Source organism: Typopeltis vanoorti, chromosome 23 (genome assembly GCF_054136105.1).
Source record: "Typopeltis vanoorti isolate ZY-2024b chromosome 23, IOZ_Tvanoo_1.0, whole genome shotgun sequence".
Lineage (NCBI taxonomy): Eukaryota > Metazoa > Arthropoda > Arachnida > Uropygi > Thelyphonidae > Typopeltis > Typopeltis vanoorti.
Genome location: NC_143571.1, coordinates 29502741 through 29515310, shown reverse-complemented (window position 1 = coordinate 29515310; position 12570 = coordinate 29502741).

The window sequence follows — 12570 nt, the reverse complement described above, 5'->3', positions numbered from 1 at the left end:
GGCCGTTTTTTAATCCCTATCTATCTTTTGGAGATTGAGTGGGCAGTTCAATCTCCACCGGTAGCCAATCAGAGATAACTGGCCCAAGGCTATCACTAATAACGCGGCACTCAGTGAAGAGACGGCTAACAACTGCCGCCATCTCGTGGTCCCTGACCCTAACACAATATATTTAATATATGAGAATAGTGTGGGTTCAACGGCCGATTTTCTTGAGTTTACGGGACGAAAAAACCCGAGTTTCTGGGAGGAAAAACCCGCTAGCCAGTGCCAGAGATCGAATAACTCTGCTAACTCTGGAACCAATCTAGAAAAAGCTTAGAAAAAGTTCCTCTAGTCGGCGACTAGACTCGAACGCCTTTCGTCGTGTGGTCATGAGCTGTAGCAAACGCCACTTCTACTGCACTAAGGCTCTCATAAAAAATAATAATAAAAAAAATCAACTAACGCCTTTTATTTCCTTATAGGGAGTAGGCATGGCCTTTATACCCTATCTAGCTTTTGGAGACTGAATGGGCAGTTCAATCTCCACCGGAAGGGAATCAGAGATAGCTGGCCCATATCCATCACTAATTATAGCAGCCACCGATGAAGAGGCTGATGAACAAGTGCTGCCATCTCTTGGTACCTAACCCTGACAAGATATGTTACTGACTGAAATAATGTGAGTGCTACGGTCGATTTTCTTGAGTTTACTGGATGAAAAAAACCTAGTTTCCAGGAGGAAAAACCCACTTGCCTGTGCCAGAGATCGACTAACTCGGGATGGGAACACTACTAGTTTCGTTGATAAAACAACTTCTTCAGGTGTCCAACTACAAAGAAATATATACACAAAAAAAACTACAGAAACATAGGAAAAAAAAAATATATATATATACATGCGTAGGCTGTGTAGATGTAATGGATGCACGTTTTTGGATCTGTGGAGTGAGTCTAGTCTGAGGAAGAATAGATTTGTATAAGAGGGATGCACTAGACCTCAATGCGTTTGGTATCAAGAGCAGTGGCGCACCCAAGGAAGGGAAGCAACGGGCCCTGGCTCCCAAAAAAAAAAGAAAAACACTAGAAAAATTTCCAAAAATTTCCAAAAATCTTTTCCTAATTGAAATTCGTTTTCTTTTTAATTTATGTTGTGTCATGTCTTCTATTTCTATACTACGTATGAATTAGCGATCACACAAGGTGGGAATACCCTATAGCTCTCGGGAATTACGGCTGCTGTGAACGCAAGGCGAATGAAGTAGTGCTCGGGTGGAACGAGCACTACTTCGTTTGCCCTAGCCAGGCCAGAGAAGATCACGAGTATCATGTATTGGCGATCACTGCAGATGCTCAGTCATAGGTCGTATTCAATGCGTTCTGTGTATTCTCAAATCGTCTCGACCTTCCCCCCAAGATTAAATCCTGAGTGCGCCACTGATCAGGAGTCTTGAAAAACTAATAACTGATATGAGGCCTAACACAGGGAGTCAGTAAAACTAAATTATAATGGGAGGAAGGATGACAATGTTATATCATTGTGCTGATGATTGGAATGGCCATTATTATGAAAATTATTACGAGGAGAGAACATTGTGTTCGTCCAGCTCAGACTCATCAAACGTGGGCAAAAACATCTACATGATAAGGCACTAGAGAGGGATAAAGAAATGCAAGTTGTCCAACTGTGTCATGCGGATTGCATAGAAGAGTATGCAAAAGAACATGCAGGTAGATTATTATGTCTATACACCATGGCTAGGATTTTTAGAAACACAGGGGTAGAGTATGTTGTCTTGGTCAATATGTTGGGACCTCAGATTGTAAGATTGTAGGCATTACTGAGATCTGGTTATCAGAATCAGATATACTAACTGTTAATGCTGCTAACGATATTGGATGTCTTGAATCTAGATAGTGTACGACCTGTGATTGTTGTATTAGTAACAGCATTTCATGTGGCAATGAATTTGAAGCCATCTGGTATGACGTTGAATCTAACAGGATCAACTACATAGTGGGATGTTGTTACAAATTAGTAACAGAAAAAAAAACATAAGATAAATCTTATGTTTTATTTCTTGTCCCTCATTATCGTTTGTCCACTTGATTTCAGAATACTTAAACTAAAATTTAATTTAAATGTTTTCCTATATTTTGCTTCTGGAATACTTCAAGTGCACTTTTTGTTTATCCAATAGCGTGAATCACCTACACAAGAAGAGGACTTTGCCGAACTGTTGGTCGACAGAGAAAGGTATGATCTCGATAGTTTAACAACAGATCCTAAGCTGGTTCGAATAAACGAATGAGATTATCCCATATTCGAACTCCAGGAGTATTCCAAGGATCTCATGCTTAGTCAGGTAAAGTTAATCGTTAGAATATTTATATAATTGAAATATGTACACAACATTGCATTCTTCGTAGCGATAAAATGCCGGATTTCCTAATGCCAAATAAGATATCACTAACTCAGCAGTCAAATAAGTAAATTAAACTATCAAAGAGATCAAATATATATTGGGGTGTTGTTACACACCTGGTGGATCGGTTGCGAAGAAATGCATCCTCAAATATATACGATAGGCGTGAAAAGGGTAATCATAATGGGGACTTTAAATATCCTACCATTGATTGGGTAGCAGTAAAATCTCATGAAAGAATAAAACTCATTTTATTGAGCTGTTGCGAAACAACTTACCCAAGCAGCTTGTGACAGAAGGAACTCCAGGTGAGAGAGTGTTAGATTTCGTTGTAGCGTGAGAGGGGATTTAAGTTGAAGATGTGACTGAATAGTCACATCTTCAACTGCTTCCTGTTGGTGACAATGATCATGCGGTACTCCCTTTGACTAAATTTATGAATGTTCCATTCAGAATAGGTTACATGCTCAACTACAAATCAATAAACTGTGACCAACTGAAGTGTATACTGAGTTCAGTGAAATCGGATCGATTTCTGGATGGGAAGAATATCGACAGTGCATGTGAACCATTTAAAAAATAATTAAATGTTGTAATACCAGAATGTATTCCGTGAGTTCGAAGAATAAATATGATAGGAATCAAATGGATGTGTAATCATATTAAGCAATAGATTCGTAAGAATAGGATGATCTGTGATGATGTGGAAGAAATACCGATGTGCATAAGGATGATATCCGTTATGAAAATTATAAGCAGCAGGCTGGAATATTCACAAATATTGTACGGAAAGCTGATTCTGAGTATGAAAAGAAAATGGATCTGCAAGCTAAAGACAACCCACAAGACTATTGATTTTCTGAAAGTAAAAGAAATAATGAATATGAAAGTATAACTGTTCTAAATGCAGATGACACGAGAGTGATAGATGCAAGAGTTGTTCAACTAACTAGTGCCCATTTCGCTAAAAGCTCTCAACCTGGTTTATGCAGCATTGAGTGCTCTGCTACCTCTTCACTGAATAAAGAATTTGAGGTGTATGAAGTGGAGGTATTAGAACTGTGGCACAAACTGAATAAGAATTCGGCAATAGGGAATGATGGGATATCAGGCTAATATAATTTGAGTCTCAGAACAGGACAGATTCTGCAGGAATGGAAAGAGTGTATGGTGATCCCATTGCACAAGGGTGGTGTAAATATCGATGTATACAACGATCGACCAATCAGTATTTTAGGAGTGGTGGTGAAGCATTTGGAGAAGTTGTCTAGGGGCCCTGCATACAGAAATGGGTTGACGGAGAATTTCAAATTTACAAAGAACAGCATTGGTGTACTAACGGAAGGACATGCTTTACCAAGTTGCTCGAATTCTATGATAATGTTACCATTGATTTAGACAAGAGGAATGGATATACCATGACACTTTTGGATTTCGCTAAAGCTTTTCACAGAATACAGCATGGAAAAAACTGGTTTGCATAAATTGGAGAATATGTCTTTGGATTATAAAATATTAGCACGGATGAGAGGATGGCTGACTGTCAAATATCAAAATGTGAACTAGTGGTTTACCTGAACGATCAGTGCTCGATTCACTGTTATTCAATTTGAACATTAATGATATTGGGAAGGATTTGACAGGCGACATACAGCTATTTGCTGATGATGCAACAATAGGTAGGGTAATCAGGAATGCTGATATGGAGGAGTTGCAGAATGATTTGAATAGGCGAGAATTGTGTGAATGGGGAAAATGTGTGTCAGTAATTGCAAAGATATGCACTTTGGCTTGATGAAATATCCAATGTCGTATTATATTGGTAGGATTATGATAGAAGAAATTGATCAGGTTAGGGATCCTGGAGTGTTAGTAGATGGGAAGTCGAAGTTCAGGGCCATGTAGCGAAGATTGCAAATACAACTCAAAAGATAATTGCAATGCTGAAACGAACTTTCATATGTGAAAATAAGGAAGTCATTTTGCCTCTTTACAAGGCCTTGATAAGACCTCACTTGGATATTGCGTGCAGTTCTGGTCTCTTGCGTTCTTTGGTAATTCAGATACAGTGGAGAGAGAGAGAAAGTGTGCTAAGAAGAGTGTCAAAAATGATATCAGGATTGTGGAATAGTGATTATGAAGACAGACTGAGAATTTGTAGACCACAGGCACTAGCAAACAGGAGAAAGAGGGGTGATATGATTGAGACTTACAAATTTCTGAAAGATCATACAAGATTTAAGTTGATGGAATATTTTTTATTTTGTGCAGGGTGAGGAATGGACAAGAGGGCATCCTTGGACGATGAGAGAATTCCGCTGTGAAAGAGGTAAATGGATATGATGCGTTTTTGTGCCAAGAAAAGTGAAGTGAATAAGCAAGCCCCAAAAGAGAAATTTGATTTTCACTTTAGACCTGAGTATTGTCAGAAGTACGTGGGAGTCAAGTAAGTCTGTATTACTAGAAATAAGAAAAAATAATGTTTTGATAACATTGAAACTGAACGGATGGTGTCTTCACTCCGTTGTTAATAGCTAAGAGAAAAGATCAGTTTATAAGAATTGGTTACAAAACGTCTTAAAGCTTGAATCAGTTAAGTATTATAAAGTTTATCGAATGAATAAAGAGAACGGTGTGAAATATCACCAGCACAACTATGGAAAGGATTTCAAATTAGTGAAAGAAGGTCATTACTGTATTATGGAACGAATGTGGGCAAAAACAAAGAGCTATGGCGGATGCTTGGTCATTGAGAGAAATTTTAGGAAAACATCTGAATCATGACACACGATGAATGGCCAGACAGGAAATTGATTGGCGAATCATTCTTAAATTGATAGCACAAATGTGATGGATTGGTGACGAAGCTACTATTATAACCTAATCAAGTGAACCTAATCAATGATGAATGTCTGTTCTGTGGTATCACTTGTGTCCAAAAGGTGGATAAAACATTGGCTGTAAAGTGAGGGTGGCGGAATCCATATCAGTCGCAACTAATTAATTAGTAGTACTCCAAGTAGGGAAGTTGTTTGTCAATGGTCATCTGCATTATTTTCTAGAAGAATGGGATGAGAATAACAACACGGTAGTTTGATGGCTCACTTTTATCTACTTTTTTGAAGAACACAATGAATAAAGGCTCCATGCCGTTGTGTAAATGCTGTGATGATGTGAAGTGTAGCTTGTATAGGCTACACTTCACATCATCATGGCCAGACAGGAAATTGATTGGCGAATCATTCTTAAATTGATAGCACAAATGTGATGGATTGGTGACGAAGCTACTATTATAACCTAATCAAGTGAACCTAATCAATGATGAATGTCTGTTCTGTGGTATCACTTGTGTCCAAAAGGTGGATAAAACATTGGCTGTAAAGTGAGGGTGGCGGAATCCATATCAGTCGCAACTAATTAATTAGTAGTACTCCAAGTAGGGAAGTTGTTTGTCAATGGTCATCTGCATTATTTTCTAGAAGAATGGGATGAGAATAACAACACGGTAGTTTGATGGCTCACTTTTATCTACTTTTTTGAAGAACACAATGAATAAAGGCTCCATGCCGTTGTGTAAATGCTGTGATGATGTGAAGTGTAGCTTGTATAGGCTATATAAGATGGGTGCTAATTCTTAAATTGGGATACCATAATATTAACATCAAGATTACTGAGGATTTTTCTGATGGAGAAAGATCACTCAGAGCACGAGCTCTTCGTGATTTAGTTGCAGATGATTTTTGTTAGTTATCTACAAGTGTACAAAAGTTGAAGATTGATGCCAAGAAGCTAGCCTTGTCATCTGACAGTGTTTCCATGATATTGTTTAGATGTGAGGGAGGTGGAAGCACGAAGGGCAAGAGGTTTAGGTGAAGGCCCTATAAAGTTAGTGATAGAGCAGAGTGCTTGATGCAGTTGATCAGTAGGATTTTGTTTTTCATATGGCGTTTTCAAAGTCTCATTTTGATATCGCAATATTTTTTAGATATAAATAAATTATCTAACACATTTTATTTCCCAAAGAGAGTGGGCGGATCTCCTTAAGTCCTAAGTAACTTTGGAAGACTATGGGTCAGCCAGCAAATCTCCATCCTTCATGCATTTACCGATAGAGAATCCAAACTATCAATAAATCAAAGCTTTACAACAGAGTACGGCAGACGATTGCTGCTAACTCGTGGCCCTAATCCCTAACTCAGTGAATGAACTACCTATTATATCGAGGCTAGATTAAAAGAGATTCAGAATTTAGAGAAAGAAATCTTATTAACAGTACACCCTGAGAAATTCTCGCATTAAATAATGATTTATTTTATTTAATTTTTTTCCGTTGAGAGAAGTGAATTTTCTTCTGCTTCTCTTCTCTAATCTTTCCCTTCTCTTCCTCTTCTGATATTTTCAGAATGCTTTCGAAGTTCGGACAATTTGGTCATTCCTTGGCAAATCCCTTTACTATTTTCAGGAAGGCGAATGTGCAACATTATTGATCTCAGGTACGAATTCTGAGGTACGAATCACTCGAAATCCCGCCACCCCCATATGAGTCCGACTAATTCACATTTGATTGAAATCACCTGATAAAGGTTTCTTTCGTCATAAACGGGATTCGAACCTTGGCCTTTCCAACCAAAGGGTTCGATACCAACTGAAGTACGGAGGTTGTATAAAGGTTTTACTAATTATTATTTCAGTCTTGGGTGCAAGTTCTCACTGCGAAGAAGAAAACAGCAACTTGAGAACACAACCAATGTTGGCTACTTTCTTTCTTTATATATATATATATATATATATATATATATATATATAAAAGCTCGGCCTTAAATGATCCCCATCCTTCTTCATTACATAAAGCCGGCGTTGAACGCTTAAATTTTCGTTCTTCCTCCGTTACCTGTTTCCTTGGACTCTGTTAATAATCAGCTCATTAGATTTCCGAAAAAAACTTTACAGAATAGAATAGCACTTTAAGTTTCTCCATTGTAGCATTTTTGAATAAATTTAAAACGAATAATTTAAAGTAGATTGAGTTGAGTTAAGGAAGAGTTCGTTTCAATTAATTCATATCTGTCACTTTTCGCAACAACACTTACCTTATTCCGCATTGGTTCTACGTTCCTTTACGAAAGCATATAAAGACAAACGAACACACACATAGCTTTTGATTTAACTGTTTGTTTTTAAACTAATTGAAAAGATGGCGCTTTTAACTATAAAAATATGTTGTATACTGACAAGTTGATATTTCATATCATTGAGATAAGTAACAAATGGAATTGGGCGTATCACACACACACACACACACACACACACACACACACACACACACACACACACACACACACACACACACACACACACACACACACACACACACACACACACACACAGAGAGAGAGAGAGAGAGAGAGAGAGAGAGAATAAAGTTCAGTTAGATATTTCCTCTTTGATAAGAAGAGTTTGTCACTGTTCATCGTATGAATGGTAATCGATATATAAAGACAAACACATGGATAATTACCAATTTAACTAATTTCTAATTTTCACACAATGTCAGTAACTTGAAGCAGTCATTCTTCTTTGAATCTTAATGCAAAGACAGTTACTTTAACATTATAAAAATACCTGTTGCAATAAAAAGCATTTAAAAAGCTGAAGTTATTGCTGTTCACTATTAATTTACGGGGAGTTAGTTATGCCGAAGTTCAACAACGACAAAAGAATGTCCAAGATAATTTTAAAGTAGCCCTATCCAACTCAACCATCTCGAAATTAATGGTAAAAGGAATGGAACTTAAGCAATCCTTCAGGAAGATCTGGAACAATAGATCTAAGTAATAACCTAATTGCAAATAGCCACCCATTAAACCTTCATTGGGACAAAGATATAGAATTTTTTTCATGTGAAAAAACGACAGAAAAAATATTAATGCAACTACTACAGCCTGCTATTATTATTATTATTAGAGTGCTTCAGAACCCGATGAAAAAACAAAACAAAACGATGTTTGTTTCATAGCGCACTAATCAGACAGAAGAAAGAGTTATAAAGTCGATTCTGGTAACCGAGTAGGGGGATCTTTATCTGGGCGTGTTTTTTTTTTTTTTTGGATACGGATCTTGATATAGTCAAAATGCTCCATACCGTGCCTCAGTACATTTGGATGTGAACACATTGAAAATGGATTATTTATGAGAATTATTTTGATAATTAAACTATTGGTAGTAATGTCACCGACGAGTTTAATGATAATTATCGAATTATCAAAGCATCCTTAGGATTTCAGCAAAAAACGCAGGAATGTTTAAATGCAATTACTTTTGAAAATAAAATTGTTGATAATTATCTCTTTTAAGATATTCTTTGCCTCTTCAAATACCTTTGATCGCAGGTCCATCCCAATCAATATCTATAATCAATAAATCACTACCAGTTAGTTGTTTACATTTACGGCCCAAGAAACTAAGGCCGTGAGGCCCAACATGTTGTCTGTGAATTAACTGCATTCTTCAGGCAGTTTTACCTGATTTGTGGATGAAAAACCCGAGTTTCCGAAAAGAAAAACCGTGCCCCTCCCTATAAGACCGACTAACTCACCTCCATTTGAAAAGCTCTGATGCAGATTCTTCGCGTCCTAAACTACTTTAGAACCCTGGTATTTTCTGCCAAAAGGCATCGTCAGTACTGACTGAGCTGCTGATGAAACTCACTTTCACTCTTCACTGATGGTGAGTTTCATCAGCATCTCAGTCAGTCACTTGAAGTGGAGACCGGCGATCCGCATATTTTCAAAAAATTAGTTTGGGTGAAAGGCACTCCACCAGCTCTCTTCGGTGAATAAAAGTTATTAGAAGATTTTTTTAAAATTCTATTAGATGAAAACGTTTTTCACAATGTTGAAAGGTAATGCAGTGCCGAAAAAAAGGACATTTGAATAAAACTGGCTACAGAGAGAACGTTACTTAGAAAGAAAACTTGGAGAGAAGATATTATGCCCTGAGCTACCAAAACGAGAGAGAAAATTTATGATATTCCAGGAAGGAGAACCAGGTAAGAGAAGATCATGAGCCGGAAGACGGTAATGATTATCTGGTATTCAGTTGGGTAGAAGGACAGTGCATTGAATCATGGATAACGCAAACAACACTGCATTCCTATCAGCAGCCTAATTAGCGGAATTTAAGAAGGGAAGTCGGTTTGAGTTGTCAAATCCCCAAGAACGATATTTATTTAAGCCGGTTCAGTATTTAGACTGCAAAATATCAACCTCAGGACAAATATTCAAAGAGGTTGGAATGGCTGACAGATATCTTACAATTGTGACAGGAGGAACCATGTGGATGTAGTTCATGCAGTTGAATTGTTTCAATTCATTCAGATAGTTACAAAAATAACGCTCCAACTGTCCGAATAATCTATGGATGTTTGTTATTTTATACTCTGTTGTTGTATGTTTTGTCATTTTTTTGGAACTTCCTGTTTTTTTTAATATTTTTTTGCTGTTTAGTAGTATTTTTATCTGCAGTGATATTATTAGTAATGTAATGCCCATTTTCTTGGCCATTGAGTGACTTCGACATGGATATTATATTTGGATTCCCCTCTGTCCGCGATCTGGTAAAGTAAATGGTAGAAAAATTCTTGGCTAGTTGATTGAGAATCCTTCTGATGCGTTATTATATCAGCTTCAGTCCCACGCACCATCCAGTGGCCATCCTGCAGAACTTTACTGCTGTATTCTCGAGGTTCTAAATTCCAACGAATGTGCTTAGCAACTTTGAATGGCGTCATCTACATTGCATGTAAGAAGGAGTAGTGAGAATAAAACCAGAGACTTCATCTGGAAAACAAAGATGAACACCACTTTAGTTCCCACTAAACAAGGCAATAATACTTCACCTGGCAACGAAAGTCATACCACTTAGGGGTATATTTGAAAGTAGTCAAATAGTAAAGGCGTGCTTTTCTTTTATGATGGTAATAGTCGTCAGAACCGACATTATGAAAAGATGCTACACAAACTCATTAATTACCCATAGTTAAAGAAGGACGTTTTTATTTTAACCACGTAACATTTCATATTTCAGGCAGGAAGAAATATCGAAATTTTTGGCAGTTGAGGGACGTCTTAGTACTAATTTCCATCTAGATGACACAATCACCTTTTGAAACGAATTTTGGATAACTGTTAGATTTTCTGAATAGGTGGTTGTTATATAAGGAATATTATTGTGTGATTATTATTAAAATGTTTTATTATTAAAGAAAAAACACAGAAAGGTTAGAAAACAAAATCATAGACCTGTACCTATAGTTAGTTTGGAAATGTTGAAGCACACACACACACACACACACTGAGTTAAAGGTCGCATGTGTTTGAAGTACGCACAAAGTCACACTGAAGTTGTTTAGAGCATTTAATTGAGTATTTATTTTTGTTGATATCTTGACCTTTTCAAGAACTCATTGCATTAAATAAAAAGCGATTCTGTTACAAAAATCCTTGGGAGGGATTGAGGGAAGAGGGTAATTGTAAGTATAGAGATACAAAAGGAGTTAAACTACTGAAAGTAATTAAGGATATCTTCATTAACAGTTATGATCTTACAAATAAAACATGGGTGAGAAGAAAACGGTGGAAGTGGGAAATTCTGATTGGTTAATCCTTTAATTATTCCCGAATAGCTCAGCCCCAATTTGGAATCATCTGGTAGACTGCAGCGACTTTATGTTATCATTCTGATTCCTTCTATTTTGATTTAATATATAAAGCATCGATTTTTTTTTCAATATTCCTTTTTCATTCAATATACTTCTCCGCATTTCAGGAAGTAAAAGAAGACGTCACATAATAATTCCAAAATCACTGCTGAATGAGTTAAAGTAGGAGTTATTTCCAACATGACATCGAAGTAAAAAATAATACCTTTTTAATTGTTTTCTAAAATCAATTTATTCCTAGAATTAAACTTAATTATTAAGTTTAATATATATACTTCATAGGTGGCATTTTCATATTGAAAGTTTGCAATTATGGATCTATCCATTACAACATTGGGGCTAATACTGCAGAGAGGACCCCGAAGAACCAAGTGCAAGGGAAACGTTTCCGATATATTATATATTTTTTGACTGTATAGATCCGTGTGTGTATGTGTTCATGTAGCCAGTTTGTTTGTTCTGAGATTCAAAAAACCGAGTTTCTGGATGAAAAAACCTCTACCATCGGATGAGACTGGCTAACTCACTTCAAGTTAAAAGAGACCAGATAAAGATAAAATCGAACTCAATGACTTTACGACAAAAGAGCTTCGTCTATACCAACTGAGCTAGGGAGACTCAAATTATACTTCGGAGGAAATTAGATTCTTGTTTGCATTAATATTTTACCTTAGCATAAGTAAACAATAAAAGTTTGCATTTAAAAAACCTTTGTGCCTTGTCATTATCATTATTATAAGGACCACACTTGCTTTCGATACAAGTTGCCTTAAGTATTCGCTGTAACGTAAACAGCACGTTTCTTAGAAAGTGGAGATTACCATTACTCACCTCCACTTAACTTACCTCCACTGTTTTTTTTTTTTTTTTCTTCACTGTATGCGGAGCAGCGTCTATCAGCTGTCAACAGATTCTGCTACAGGCATCGTTCTTATTACATTCCATGCCTCGCCTGTTTTTCCTATATTATTCCAGTGTCCGTTCTTCGCCAGGTCAATTTACCTGGAGAAGAACGTTCTGCCGTTTTTTTTCTTTTGTCCCACGAATTCCAATTTAGCATTTAGATACCTCTTAATCTATATTTGTATGTCAGATCAATTTGCTCTTTCCTTTTTCATTATTTCTGTTCTTATATTAGACTCTTTTCCTCCATTAATAATTCTATGTTTGATATTATGTTTGTCAGAATATTTCGTAATAAATGATTTATTTACGATACGGTAAAATATGAACGAAAACAAGAATATAATATTCGGCCGATTATTTACTCAACCTAGTGGAACTTTGCACGATGAATTCAAATTCAAAAAGATAGATACTTTATTGAAGATTATAAAAATTATAAAAACAATTCAAACTATTCCAAGGACCAGTATTGTTTTGTGTTGTGTATTAGAAAAATCACAATTTTTTGTGTTTAATTATTATTTTTTAAAGTCATCT